Source organism: Halichoerus grypus, chromosome 1 (assembly GCF_964656455.1).
Source record: "Halichoerus grypus chromosome 1, mHalGry1.hap1.1, whole genome shotgun sequence".
In the NCBI taxonomy this organism is placed as follows: domain Eukaryota; kingdom Metazoa; phylum Chordata; class Mammalia; order Carnivora; family Phocidae; genus Halichoerus; species Halichoerus grypus.
The window spans coordinates 139,887,124-139,902,470 of record NC_135712.1 but is presented as its reverse complement, the minus strand read 5'-3'; positions in this window follow the sequence as shown (position 1 = coordinate 139,902,470).

The following is a 15,347-nucleotide window of genomic DNA, read 5'->3' as shown; positions in this document are numbered from 1 at the left end:
GCTGGTTGGATAACAGACCATAGTAGGATGAGGGCAGAAGCATGAAAACCAGTTAGGAGACTATTGCAATTATCCAGGTGAGAGATCATGCTGGCCTGGGTCAGGCGGGTAGTAGTAAAGGTAGTGAGAAATGAATACACTTTGAATATATTTGGAAAGTAGAGGAAACAGGATATGCTGCAAGTTTAGGTTTGGGTTATGAAAGGGAGAAGTCAAAGATCTTCAGTAAAATTTATTCAATCATTGATTCATTTTAAAGAATATTTACTGGGCACTACTATACACAATCATAGGTGCTGGCCACTGTGCAAAGTCCTGGGGGCACAGTGGTAAAATAAACATATGGTACCTGCCCTCATGGAGTTACATCCTAGTGACATGAGGACAATAGCTACCTAATTCTTTAGGTTATGACAATACAAGTACATAAAACAGAACTTGGAACATAGTAGGGCTCAATACATGTAGGTATTACTATTATACAGATTATTTAGCAAAATGATAATACATTTAGGTATAGACAACATAAGTTGTTGCTAATAAAATACAGATGAAAGGAGTAATTAAGATGGAGTAGGAGAGGGGTGCCTGGGTGGCATAGTCAGTTAAGCGTCAGACTCTTGGTTTTGGCTCATGTCCTGATCTCAGGGCCATGAGATCGAGCCCTGCATTGGGCTCTGCATTCAGTGCGGAGTCTGCTTGAGATTCTCCTGTCCCTCCCACTTGTGCTCCCTCTCTCTCTCTCTAAAATAAATAAATAAAAATCTTAAAAAAAAAAAAAAGATGGAGTGGGATAAAGAATTAAGCTAATTCATATCCCTGTGATTTCCCAAATAACACAACATTCATGGTTTCTGATTTTTATTTCAATATGGTGGATGGTCCAGTACCAAGAAGGTCAGGAAGCCATAGCCATGGGAATTGAGCCCAACTCTGGGAAAGGTGTTGGGTGCCTTTTGAGATTAGAATAGCACAGCTTTTTTGTTGACTTGCATGCTGGGACTAGATCTCAACCAGGGACAGTGGCAATGTCTGGAGACGTTTTCAGTTGTCACGAATGGGGAACATGAGGAAGAAGTGTGTTACTGGCATCTAGTGGGTAGAAACCAGGGATGCTGCTTAATGTCCTATAATACACAGGACACCCTCCCCTTTGCACTCACCAAAGGAGTATCCAGAACAAAATGTCAGTAGTGCCTAAGATTGAGAAACCATGAGATGAAGAAAAGAAATGTAGAGTTATCCAAAACCATAACCATGTGATCATAAACAAAATCAGCGGTTTGAGAGAAAAAGTGTCCACACTCTAACAAATGTGATGAACTCTGGGAAGGACATCATCGTGTCATTAATAAGAGGATACTCAGAAGAACAAATGTGTGCTGTGTTAGCTTTATTTCCAGAAATGTCCCTCTTCGGAGGCAATTATACATTCTTCCTGCTGTCTTCACCAAAGTGTGTCCAAGTGCCTTTTCTTCTCGTATAAAGGTCCTGTTTGCCTAGACTGGGATGTGGGGCATTCCAGGAGCAGGGAAAGTCTGTTTAAAGACATTTTATTCTGGGAAAATTAATGGGGCAGACAATGTAAAAGAAAAGAGACAAATTGTTCTTTTGGTTCCAAATAAATGCTTGTTTTCTGACACTGCCTGAATTTAAATGGTCCTCAGTTTGACTGTGAAATTAACACCTCTTTGAGGTTAATTGTGGGGGTGGGGTGCCATTCACACCACTTCCAGAGCTATTGTCTGTCTGGAATGCAGAAGGAGCAGCACCAGCACGTGGTACACTTGCTTAACCAACACTTGCTCTGTAGCTCTTCAGCCTTCATCCAAATATTGCAACCTGAAGAAGCCGGCATTCACACTGCTGACCCATTTCCCACACTTGTTTCTCTTGTCCAAGAAACAGTTACGGGAAGTCCATTGACCTTGAGCCAAATCAGTTCACCTTCATGGGCCTCATTTTCTTTCTCTTTAAGATGAGAGAATTGACCGAGCTCCCTAAGGTCCTCTCAGCATGACTCTGCCTTGACCAACAACTTGCTTATGGCCCCGGGAGTCTTTTTTTTTGGGGGGGGGGTGCTATCTCATTACCGAGAACATGGGTATTGCGTGAAAGATGCATAACTCATAATTACAGAGTCACCAACCACAAACCCAGCTTCTTCAGTTATTAGTTGGGGGACCTTAGGAAAATCTTTTCAACTCTTTTGGGCCATCTGGCTACATTTTTAAGTTTCCTTCCACCTCAAAAATTATATGATTTTAGGAATCGTAAAATCAGTGACTCAAAGTTGGAAAGAATTTTGAACGTTGTGATGCTTCTGCACTCAAGGTACATCATAAAAGGATAGTCAGCAAATGGTCTTGTGTACATTTTTGTACCAATCACTTTTTCTTTGGGAAGTGAAAACTTTTTGATCATTCTTACATATTATTAGGATTCTTTCCATTAATACTGAACCAGTTTTAAGTGTTACTGTCAATGAGTACATATGCTAGGTTTTCCATAGCCCGTAAATGGGACAGCATTCAATGTTACCATTTTTAATATTTTTGATTAGTTTACTATAGTGACAACTTTAAATTATTTGAATTTATGTACCCAAAGCCATTAAAGAGCCCTTCCACATGCAACCATATTTTCTTTATGCACACTCTAACTTGGACTTTATGAAGCTGATAAGTAGCTCATAGTAAATAGAGCTTCTTGCCTTAACCAAGTGATTTCTTTTTCCACAGTGAAGATTCAAGGACAGGATATTGAAGCTACAAAGAAAATGTTATTGTAAAGGAGATTTTGTATCCCTCCAAACTAAAACAAACAAACAAAAAAAACCTAAAGGAAACATTAGGTACCTTTCTTAAATTTACTATCAAGAAAGGCAATCAAATCCACTTCTCCGCAGGTCTTCACTGGGAGCGCAAATTCTCCACCTACAGTGAAGGAAGAAATGCAGAAGTCTTTTAAGAACAAAAGGAAAACTGGATTATTCACTGCAAGACAGCAGTCATCTGTGGATATTTGTGCAAAGAGTCCTTTAAAAAGTTTGGAGAGCAAGGGCCAAGAAAATGCACAAGAAAAATTCAAAATTATTCCCAGATAATGTGTTCTATTAAATTTATCCCCCCATCTTATCTTGCTCCTAAATCCTCTTATCAAACTTCCCACCTCCCAGTGTTCATTCTAATACAAAACTGTGACCCAAGCGAACAAAATCCTGGCATGTTTCTTTTTAATTATTTGAGTCACAAAAATAATATATGATCACTGTATAAAAGTTAGAAAGATAGATGAAAAAAGGAAGAAAATACAACCCATCCATAATTCCACATCCCAGAAAGAACCACTGTTAGCCTGGGTTATATCTTTCCAGAGATTTTTCCATGAATATCTTTTTAAAAAGAAGTCATGCTCTTCAAACTATTTCTACCCCATTTTCTCACTTAACAACATGCTATGTGCACTTTCTGGGGCTTTTTTTTTTTTTTCCATAGAAACCCACCCTGATTTATTTATAAATCAGAAGGTTACTTCTAATATGGAATCCTAACAGTATTTCTTACTTTCTACTGTTATGAATCCGAGTTAATACCTTGTCACGTCACTTTTGTGCACATTTTAAATTACTTCCTTACAATAAATTCCTAGATGTGGCACTGTTAGATCCAACGGGGATGCCCGCTCCTAGGCCCTTGCCACATAGTGCTGTATCTCGAAAATCTGCTGATGCTACTGCGTCCCTCCAACTCTAGATGATTGCCATATGCGCCTGAGGGGGCCTTGCGTAGCCTTTCAAGCACAGAAAGTCTTTGGAAATACAGCGATGATTTAGGAAGTGTAGGTGGTTCAGTTGACTGAGGGACCACAAACCATCACAAAAGTTTCAAAGCTAACATTTACAGAGAGTCACTGTACTATTATGATTTCTGGTAAATAAGTGGGTGAAAGGCAAAACAGAAAGGGCTTTCCTTTGAGGAGAGAAAAAAACCAAACCTTACACAATAACAAATCCAGATTTCAACCATAAAGCTAAAAGCACCCCTAAATGCAGGCTTAATTCAATTAAGGATACACTGAAAATTTAAAGTGTACATACCTACAACCTGGAAATTCCATTCCTAAATGTGGATTACTAAATTAAATTCTAAATAGAGGATTCTTATTTATAAGAATGTAAACCTGGAAAAATGTATTGGAAACCACTTAAATGGCCATCAATAGGGGAATGGATAAATTAATTACAGTATATTCATACAATGCAATATTATAAAGGAGAGAAATAAATTCTACATACATCATGGACAGATTTTTAAATCTAATTGTATGAAAAAAAGACAAGATAGATGCAAAATTATGTATACAAAACAATGACACAGAGAATAATATTATCTATTAAGAAAAATATATATGTGTGTATACAACCATGGCCTGAAAGCCACCACATTTATGAGTCTTTGCCTCTGGGGAATTTAAAAAAAAAAAAAAAATGAAAGCAGTTGGGGGAGGGTGAGTGGTAGGAGAAAAGAAAAGTCTTTCAGTTTTATCTGTAATATTATTTTAATAGTAAAAATCGGGCTGTTTTATCAAATTTAAGATGCCATTGATGAAAAAACCACTATTATTTTATGTATCACTGAGGAAGAAAGTTGCCACAATATGCAACTAATTTTAAAATGCACCCAATTTGAGTGATGCTAAGATGTGAAAAAAAAGATGTGTGAAATTCTCTCTCTATAAGGCAACACACGAAAGGTTAATAATTCTGCTAATTCACAAACCATGGTTACTGGTTATGTAAATCTGTGAACTTTCAAAAAGTTTTCCAAAGGAAAAGAACACATTAAATAGTGTAGGGAATGGATTTCCCCCATCCTATGTAGCATCTTCAATGCATGCTGCTCATATAACAACAATACTACTCTAAAGCCCCGTTGCCTTCTTCTGTGTGGTCCCCAAATGAATTAGAATGTGGTGAAGGTGGGAGACACATCTTTGAAGCCTTGTACCTCGAGAAGCATCTGGCTCATGACTTAACATTTACTCGAGAAATACTCGTTCCGCTGAATTGAAGTTCTCCCAGTTGAAAAGAACAATCTTAAAAAACAAATCCTGTCCGTTCAAGAACCCACGTGTGAGGAATTCGATGCAGCAGACTCAGGTGTCTAGATTCACAGCTCACCAGGTCTGTGTGGAAAGCTATGGATGTTCATTATAAGGCTACTCCCTGGGAGAAGCAGCAAACTTAAAACCAGGCTATTCATCCCACCCTTAGCTAGTAAACTGAAGCCATCCTAGCTCCCTGATTCAATGTGAATTCATGGTAGTCGGTCCTAGCATGGGAACGAACTGCCTGGAGTCCTTCATTTCTCCCCTTGCCTTAAAGAAAGGCTTTCTCTAGAAAGTATTCCGAAGAAGGGAGCAAAAAAGGTCTAGAGCTAGCATTGGCACATAAGAGACAGATCCTCAGATAAATGAATTTCAGATCCACAATGAATGATTTTTCGGAAGTCTGTTCCATTGAATTCAGATAAGCAACAAAGAACTTTTGGCTATAATATGTGTGAATATCACATGGGGCATACTTACATGTGCGAATATCACATGGGGCATACTTACACTGAAATTCTTTTCACTGCTCACCTGAAATTCAAATTTAACTGTGTTTTATTTTCTAAATATGGCTAACCTATTAGCAGATTAATCTGATGAGAAGAAAAGGGAAACACTGAGGAAGAAAAACAGAGAATGGATTTGGAAGTGGCTAGGAAAGAAAGCAAGCAAGCAAGCAAGCAAGGAAGCCCAGAACCAGAAGCTACCCTGAAGGAACTATACTTGATTTGAAGACCATGTCCATTTTTCCTACTTTCTGTTTGCACGGTGTGTTTCATTCTGAATATATTTTTTTTTTTAGATTTTTTTACGTATTTATTTGTCAGAGAGAGAGAGAGAGAGCATAAGCAGGGAGAGTGGCAGGCAGAGGAAGAAGCAGGCTCCTCTCCGAGCAGGAACCCAATGCAGGACTCGATCCCAGGACCCCGGGATCATGACCTGAGCCAAAGGCAGATGCCTAACCAACTGAGCCACCCAGGCGTCCCTGGAGGGTTTCATTCTAAACTGTGTGCATACTCGGACCACTGAGCAATGACTGTGGTCTCAGCAGCCTCAGTCATCTGTTTGTCACTGCCTACTCCGTGTGTCCCCATGGGTGGGCCAGCAGCAGAGGTCTCTCCCAGGAGACACGAACTGATCTGGCAGGCTGGCTCGGGGCCACCTCCTCAAACCCGAGCTCCGCTGCTAACTTCCCTTTCACTGATGAGTCAAGAATCTTGGAGTCATTTTTTCACTTTGGATTTGACTCCCATGTGTAGTGTGAACTGGAGCTCCCTGCGCCAGCTTGAGAGGAGATGGCAAACGTCCCCCAACCTGGTTCTCAGCTCCCCTGACAAACTGGAGAGCCTGAAGCCCTTGCCCCAGGTCAGAATCATTTTATGTGGCAAGCTCGCCACCTCATCACCTTCTAGAATACAGGCAGACCTGCCTGCTGAAAAACATTTAAAAAAAATATATACCCCTTCCTGTTCTTCTTGAAGTTGTAAAAATAGAAGGAAGGGGGGTAAGGGGAGGCAGCAAGAGAGGTGTCAAGCATTCCCTGGGTCTGAAGGAAGCAGCAGACTGCACTGTGTCTCACACCTTCCCTGGGCTTGTGTAGAGAGCTGTTGCTGCTGCTTACCCTGTTGCCTGCACATCGGTCTAGAGAGGTTGATAACTTCTTTTCCTCTTTGGTCTTACTTGCAATGGTTGTTGAGGTGAGAATTTAGTTAATGAGTTTTTTTCACCTTATGTTTTGATCTCAAGGGGTTTAAAGTTACTTTCACTTTTGCGAACACTGGTGGCCCTGCTGGGAAAAAGTGCAAGCCCTCACCATGGGCCCCCCGTACAGGAGGTTTCAGGAGAAGGTGTCTCCATCGTGCTTCTGGTTTTCAGAGCTGTCAGAGGGAGAGCCGCTCCTGATGTGCAGGCTCTGACCGTTGGCCTCATTTAACTTCCTGTTCACAGTGGTGCAGTGGGGGAGGCAGGGTTATCCCCATTTTACAGAAGAGGAGACCGAGGCGCAAAAAAGACACTGACTCAGCTGCCAACTATATTGAAGAAAAATCTCTGAAAATGTGATGAGATGGAGAAAAGACTTTTCTAACACCGCATTTAGGGAAAGATTTGCAAACGGATACGCGGGTTATTTTGATCAGCTGCTCAGGAGGCAAGGAGAAGGGGAAGGAGTGATCCCCCTGGAGCTTGCAACAGATGGGGCTCAGCCCGCCTCCTAGGAGAGGTGGGGAATTGGAGCATAGGGCTTTCTTTGTGCTGAGTGGATTCAGCAAGTTTGGGAACAGAACAGAAATGTTCTAGACCACTGAGCGGGAACAGTCCTCCTTCCTGGTCCTCCTACCATACTGCTTCTGGGCCTCTGCTCTAAATAGCACATTATCAGCAGAGACGAAGAATGGAAAAGCATCTCTGCTCATTGACAGAATCCTCTTGTTGAAGATTTCTCCTTTTTTGGTAGTGGTAACATTTAGAAGCTGGAAAGCAGAAAGACAAGTATTGACTAACTTAATAAACCCAAGAAAGCTGGACTCTTAGGTATGAGCACCATATATGGAGAGCGAAGGATTATCAAACATCTGAGGAAGATCACAACAGGCAAGTCAGAAGTCTAAGCAAGGCGATGACAACTTAAAAAACAGAAACAACACATTAGGAGCCTGGGTGACTCAGATGGTTAAGTGTCTGCCTTCGGCTCAGGTCATGATCCCAGGGTTGTGGGATGGAGCCTTGCTGTGGGCTCCCTGCTCAGCAGGGAGTCTGCTTGTCTCTCTCCCTCCCTGCCACCCCCTTACCACTCATGCTCGCTCTCTCTCAAATCAATAAATAAAATTTTTTAAAAAAAAAAGCCTCGACTGACATTGATATTCTCTGAGAGAAAAGATATTGCAAACATGAAGTACAAATAAGATTCTGTTAAAAAAACAAAAACAAACAAAAACAAAAACAAAAAACAAAAAAAAACATGCAAATATCCAGAGTGAGTTTTGGAAAATAAAAATCTGAAAGCAGAAATGTACCTATTAGTAAAAGTGCTGGAAGATAGTTTTGAGGAAATTTCTCAGAAAGAGAGGGAGAGGCGTCTGTCTGGCTCAGTCAGTGGAGCTTGCAGCTCTTGATCTTGGGGTGGTGAGTTTGAGCCCCACACTGGGTGTAGAGATTACTTAAAAATAAATTTTTTTTAAAAAAAGGGTAAGTAGAGCAAAAAGACTAAGAGATGGAAAATAAGAGAGAAAACATTTGCAAATTAGATATTAGAAAGTGTCCAGAAGGTTAAATATCTGAGCAAAAGGAATTCTAGAAAGATAGAAGAGAGAAAATATAATCGATGAAAAAGCTAAAATGAGAGTTCCAGAATTAAAACGGTCTCATCAAGTTTCACTACAATAAATTGAAATGGATTCTTACCACAGTTGGGAGTATTACAGTCAAGCAGAAAATCCCAAAATCTTCCAGAAAAGAAAAAAAATATTTTTTTTACTTACAAAGGACCAAGATTCAGAATGGCTTCAGATTTCTCAATAAAACAGTAGAAACTAAAAGACAACAGAGAAATTCTGAGGGAAAATGGGTACCAATTTATAATTCTGTGCCCAAGTCAATTAAATTTCAGTGTCGATGAGAGACATTTATACATATATAATTTCTTAGAATTTTTATCTAGTATGTGCTTTTCTCTCAGGAAGTAAGTCCAGGAGATGCCCTCAAAAGTAGGGATTAAACCAAGAGAAGGACAGACACAGGGAACTCAACGCACAAGAGACATAAACAGAAAACCTGAGCCATGCAGGTAAGCCAGGCCAGAATCCAACACCACTGGGGTTGTGATTTCATTTCATTTTTGTTTTATCAAATTAGCATGCATATAATTTAACAGTACAATAAGATTTTAATGAAAGTAATCAGCCCCTGGGCCATCTTCGTTTTCCAACTGCAACTTATTCCCCAGAAGCAACCACCTTCATCTCATATATATATATATATATATATATATATATTTTTTTTTTTTTTTTTTTTAGAGAGAGAGAGATCACATGCGTGAGTGGGGGGTGAAGGGCAGAAAGAGAGGGAGAGAGAGACTCTCAAGCAGGCTCCACCCTGAGCACAGAGCCCAAAGCAGGGCTACATCTCACAACCCTGAGACCATGACCTGTGCTGAAATCAAGAGTCTGACACTTAACCAAATGAGCTACCCAGGCGCTCGCCTTCATCTCTTTTTGCTGTCCCTTTTGGCATCTGCCTCCAAGTCATTAAATAACATAGTCCTACTCCTTGAGGTTTCCAGTTTAGTCATTCCTATGTATTCTCTACTCTGGAAGTTTAAAGATGATTTCCCTTCTGTCACCACCACCACCAGCAACACTTCTTGGATGGGTCTGCTTATTCTGGAAGTTGTCTCTTACCCTGATTTCCACAGAGCACTAAAGCTTTGGCTTGTGTTTTCTATCACTCAAGATAGTGTTTTGTATTGTGTGTGTGTGTATGTGTGTGTAACTTGATAATTGAATCAATAGGTTTGAAGTAAAGCAAAGACAAGGAATCCATAAAAATAAAAATTCCTATAATCAAGACAAGCACACAAATGTGTGAATAAGATTTTCAACAGAAACATAACAGAGACCGTGCAGGATATAGGGCAAAATAGAGAAAGTGTTAATAAGTAGATTTATCAGGGCAGCACATGTGAGAAATAAAAGTGAGTTCAAGATCAAAGAAAATACCCGGCCTTCTTACTTTAGATACAAATTGGCAATTAGCCTAGATCACCTTATACAGTGACCACAGAAGGGCTATGAGATCCAAACAGGAAGTATCAGCCTCAAAAATCTTAAAAGCCCCTGATGCGAACTTCTCCTCTTTGATCTGCCCAGGGCCAATCTCTCCTTATGAAGACAGACTCTCTTTTTTTGGAGACCTGCTCCTCTCTCCAGGCTAAGTGTATATGGTTCTAGCAAAATCTTCTTGTCCCAAGCATCTTATCCTGCAGCCACGTTGATCAAGCTAGAGGTGGGTATGTAAAGCAAAGCCAGGCAAATTGGAATCCTTCCCCGAGATGTTTAGGGAGTCCTACAGAGGGCGGAAGATCTTTCTTCACAGCACCACGAGCCACGTAAAAACCAGAACTTCTATAATATACAAGAAAAGGAAGATGGATTTTGAGGGACGACTAGTAGCCACTGCCACAACTGCCAACTAAGACAATGTAGCAGGATATTGTAACTGGAAATTCTCCTGTACACCTCAGCCTTAGTCAGGGCAGGTGTGCACCATTTTTCCCTTTAGAATTTCTCAGCATCAATGGGACAGATTTCAGATTATGCAGATTTACAAAGGAAATGTATCTGAAAATTCATTCCATGACATGTGAATCCCTCAGGTGGTTCAAGAGGATTAGAGAGGGGAGAAGGAGGGAGAATTTGGGGAGGTGGCTACCGCTGAAAACAGTCTGCTGTGAGCTCTGTGAGCCTTCCCACCGGGGGTGTGGGTGAGGGGGCCACACTGTAACTGCCTCTTCCCCTCAAGTCCAGTTACGAGGCTTTGTAGAAGTTGCCACAGAACACTGGTTAAGAGAGATGTTTGCATAGAGCTGCTGTCATTCTGAGGGCCCTGCTCCACCATCCTGCTTTGGGGAGGTCGTGGGGCATGGTTGCTCCTGAATGACCAAAGGGTGATGATGGAGTCTTCAAAAGGACCCCCTGGAGAGTGTTGAGCTGGGAGATCGAGGGGACAGTGCTTGACTTACACTCACAGCGGACTGTGGACTGCGTCTGAGTCTTCTCTAACAAATCCAGAGTGAGAAGGGCTGACCTCAAGCTTTGGCGGTGGCACCCAGGAGCAGCTGCTGGGTTGAGACAGGTCTACATTTTGTCAGAGCAAGTGGTGTGGGCTGTGGGGGCCGAGCCCGCATGAAGTCAACCAGGGCTTTTTGAAAGGCCTCCATAAGAGGCAAGGAGAACTCTGTAGAAAAGGGCTACTCTTTTGTCACTGGTGCCCAGAGCCTGTTAACACAGAAGGCAGGTCACATCCCTGCTATGCTCAAAAATCCTGCCCGTAAAGGCCAAAATTATTATGATGTCCTAGGAGGGTCCTCCTGTCCTTGCTTTTCCTAGAAGCAACCCGTTTAAATCATCTCAGGTCCTCCACTTGGAATATTCTTCACCCAGGTATCTGCAAAGTATGCTCCTTTAGTTCCTTTGTGTATTGTCTTAGGTTGGATTCCTTAGAAACAGAACCTACAAGGAGTTCTGTGCAGTAACTTATTGAGGGAGTGTCTCAGGAGAAACCTGTAAGAAGCAAGGGAAGGAGATTAAAGCAGGGAAAGCTGCTAAGCAAATCTGTGATTTCTGGCTTCCTCTACCTGATCCCATGGAGAACTCTCGAAATATGAATGGCACTACAGAATTGTCCTAACGTAGACTTCCCAGCCCTGGGAAATCTAAACCTGCATGTCGGTTTCACCTGGGACCTTTAAAAAACACTGGATGCTCAGGTCTAAACCCAGCCCAATTAAACTCAGATCTGTGGAATTGGGGCCCAGGCATTGGTATGTTGAAAAGGTCCACAAGTGATTCTAATGTCCATTCTAGGTGGGAAACCCACTAGCAACAGAGCAAAAGAAAAGACATTGTTCAACTTGTTTAACCAACAGTGAACACATCTACTGGTTGCTTATGGAAGCTACATGGTAGGAAGGCTGCTTTCCTGGTCTTTTCAAGAAACACTGGCTCCCAAGGAAAATTTAAACAGTTCTGTATTTGAGGTTCGTGTTATGTCGGGGAGGTTGCGGTCTCTATATGGGTATCCTCTCCCTTTCCTTCCCGACGGGAAACTGGGACGGACCCTGGGCCTCTGGACCTCCCTCATTCCCTAACATTCACCTTCCTCTCTTCACCTCCCACTACTGTCTTTAATGTTTAGCCAATCCCCTATGCCCCCCGCAATCATGCCCTGCCACCCACAACTTTACATCTGTGAAAATTTAAAAAGTGAAACCTCACTAAAATGGAGCCAGGAGGTTCGGCATGGGGAGTACTCACGCCCCGCCACTTGTGGTCAGTTGTAGACCCAACCGGAAGAGAGGGAGTCAGGATTTATGCAAAGACTACCTTAACTACCCCAGTAGGAGGAAGAAAGGCTTTCCTCCTCCCCCTCCCCCCAACAGCCCAGCCAATGAGAGACAGTCACAATCAGCCAATGAAAAGCCAGTATACTTTGAACACCCAGTTTACTCCAATGGACTTTTGTTTTATAACAGCCTCTCCAACGTCCCTTCTTTCCTCTATAAAAAAAAAAAAGTAGTCCACCGCTTGTTCCAGGGACTCGCCTATGACTTTGTGCCATAGCTTGCTTGTCCTGGATTATAATTCTCTTTATTCCAGAATAAACCCATATATTGCTGGTAAAAGAGCTGGCAGTTTTATCTTTAAGGTTAACACATCTTTGCGCCCTCATAATTAATCCTGAACCACTCAGGCTTGGTTGTTCATCAAAGAGGGTGACTTTCCTCCTACACCCAGTTTCTGTTGGCCTGCAGCACATGGGGTGACCTCTGATCCTAGTGTCTGAAGATACTAGAGAGGTGGGATGGGGAACAGGGATGGGGAAAGAAGAAAGGAGGGTCTTTCCCTATGGCTTATTAAGAAAAATTACACCTGCAGCTAAACCTTGCAATGAGAATTGTCCTTCCCATGGCATTTATACAGGTACATTTGCTTTTGGAAGCCTAGCATCTATGTTCTCTCTCTGACAGCAACCCTACTTTCCTTTATTGTAACTACCTCTTCCCAGCTGGATATTCCTTGGAGGTACTCTATTCAGGGACCATACCTTCTTTTAGCCAAAGGGCAGGCACATGGCTTAAGCCAGGCCAATCAGATGTTCCCTCCTGAAATGTACATCTTGAGCAGGGAGACGAGGCAACTGAGCACAGTGTTGCAGTGAGTCAGCCTGGCAGAAAAGTCCTAACGTAACAACTCAGATTGTTCCCAGTGAGAGACCATCCCAGTGGTTCCTGCTCCCAGCTTCCAATCCCCGTGCTGTCTCAGACCCAATTCTCCAGCCTCTTTCTGGATGCTTCTCTGAACTCCCAGTTGCTAACAATTTCCTCTTTTGTTATTGTTTTGTTTTGTTTGTGGATTGGTTGGTTAAGGGGTTTTCATTTGTTTGTTGTTGCTTGTTGGTTTTTTGTTTTGTTTTGTTTTATACTGTTTTTACCTAAATTAGCCAGAGTCTGTTTCTCCAGTTTGTAAGCAAAGAACCCTGTCTTAATCCATCTTCCCTTTAACGTGCATGAGGAATCCAAATTCCTTCTGTGCCCTCTATTTCTTAGGAACCAACAGGTCTTATTGGGCTTAAAAGAAAATCTATCCCTGCACATCACCCACCCAATTCCTGTCCTAGGTATATATCAAAGTTCTCTTATGTTAGTTGATGACAAGGATAGTTGTGACCAAATTCTTCTTCTTACTAGGGGTAGGTTAGGGGTAAGTAAAGACACTTAATTTAGTCTTACACTCAATATATGGCCTACCGTGTACCAGAAATGGGGTTTAGGGTGATATCTCTTCCCACCTCCCATGTCATTTTATTTATTTCTTTTTAAGATTTTATTTATTTATTTGAGAGAAAGAGAGAGAGAGAGTACACACAAGCAAGGGAGAGAGGCAGAGGAGAGGGAGAAGCAGGCTCCCCACTGAACAGGGAGCCTGATATGGGGCTCAATCCCAGGACCCTGGGATCATGACCTGAGTCGAAGGCAGATGCTTAACCAACGGAGCCACCTAAGCACCCCTCCCATGGCATTTTATAATACATTTCCATGTCTATAAAGAATCTGTGCATGTTGACCCTGTACCCTGAGCAGTCACCATCTGGCTGGTTCTGGGGTTCTACTCCCAGTGAGGCCACTCTCATGTGACCTTGAGCAATTCACTTCACCTTTCAGACTTCTTTATCCATCTCTCTCTCTCTTTTTTAAGTAGGCTCCACATGTGGAACCCAACACGGGGCTTGAACTCACAACCCTGATATCAAGACCTGGGCTGAAGAGTCAGGCTCTTAAGTGACTGAGCCACCCAAATGCCCCATCAGACTTCTCTTATCTATAAAATGAAAGACCTGGAGAACATGATGCCCAAGTATGACATTTAATGATCACAAGAAATGTATGTCATATAATTTGGTACCATAATCACCTCAGAACCTGGAGCTCCAGATGGGCCAAGACCTGGAGATTGGCTCATCCTCTTCAGTATCTCATCAATCTATCTGTTTCTGTCCACCTCTGCAACCACCGTGACTCTCTAATATTGTCAGGACTATTGCAGCAGCTTCATCAAGTGTCAACTCTGGCTTCATCCAAACTCTTCTCTGCACAGCAATCAGAGATCTTTTTAGAAAGTGAATCTGAATATATCAATTACATTTCTTTTAGGATAATCTGATCCGACCCCCTTGCATTTCTTCAATCTCATGTCCCACCACTTTTCTTCTTGCCCTGTGTATTCCAACCTCAATAATCAGTTTTCAATCCCTCCAAATACCATAGGTTTTCCTTGTTCCAGGATCTCTGCACAAGCTCTATCCTCTACCTCTACCACTAACCCCTCCCCACCCCACTTTGCCTAGCTACTTCACTCACCCCGCAGATCTTGCCTCAAAGAGTCCATCCTCAGAGAAGTCTTTCCTAACCTCCCGGACAAGCCAGGTAGCCCTGTCAAATGATCCCCGTACTTCCCTGCAGGGTTCTTATCACAGTGATTTAATTATAAATTTAATTATTTGTTTTTTTGAGAAGTGTTATTTCCTCCACTGTTCTGCTTATCACTATAACCCCAACACCTAGCACAGCACCTAGCACACCATGGAGAGGCAATAAATGCATTGCATACATGAGCAAAGGAGTGAAATTGGAATATGTCCAAGCATCTCATCCCTCTTTCCTGTTCTGTGCACTCTAGGTAGATCAGTATCCTTGCCCAAGCCAATGTCCACTTACCTTGATCAACTTCTTCCTTATTCTTATAAAACATGCTCTTGGGAAAAGCTGTAGTAAATTAAGGTGAAACTCACCATCAATATGCCTGGAGTATTACACATCTATTGGAATTTTATTTAATAATGAATGATGCCTAGGTTTAGCTTGAGTCCAAGGAATCTTAACTGTCTTAGCAGAATGTCAGCGGTTCAAAGGCAAGCCCTTCCTTGTAACACTTTTTGTCTGGATCCTTAGACTCCCACGC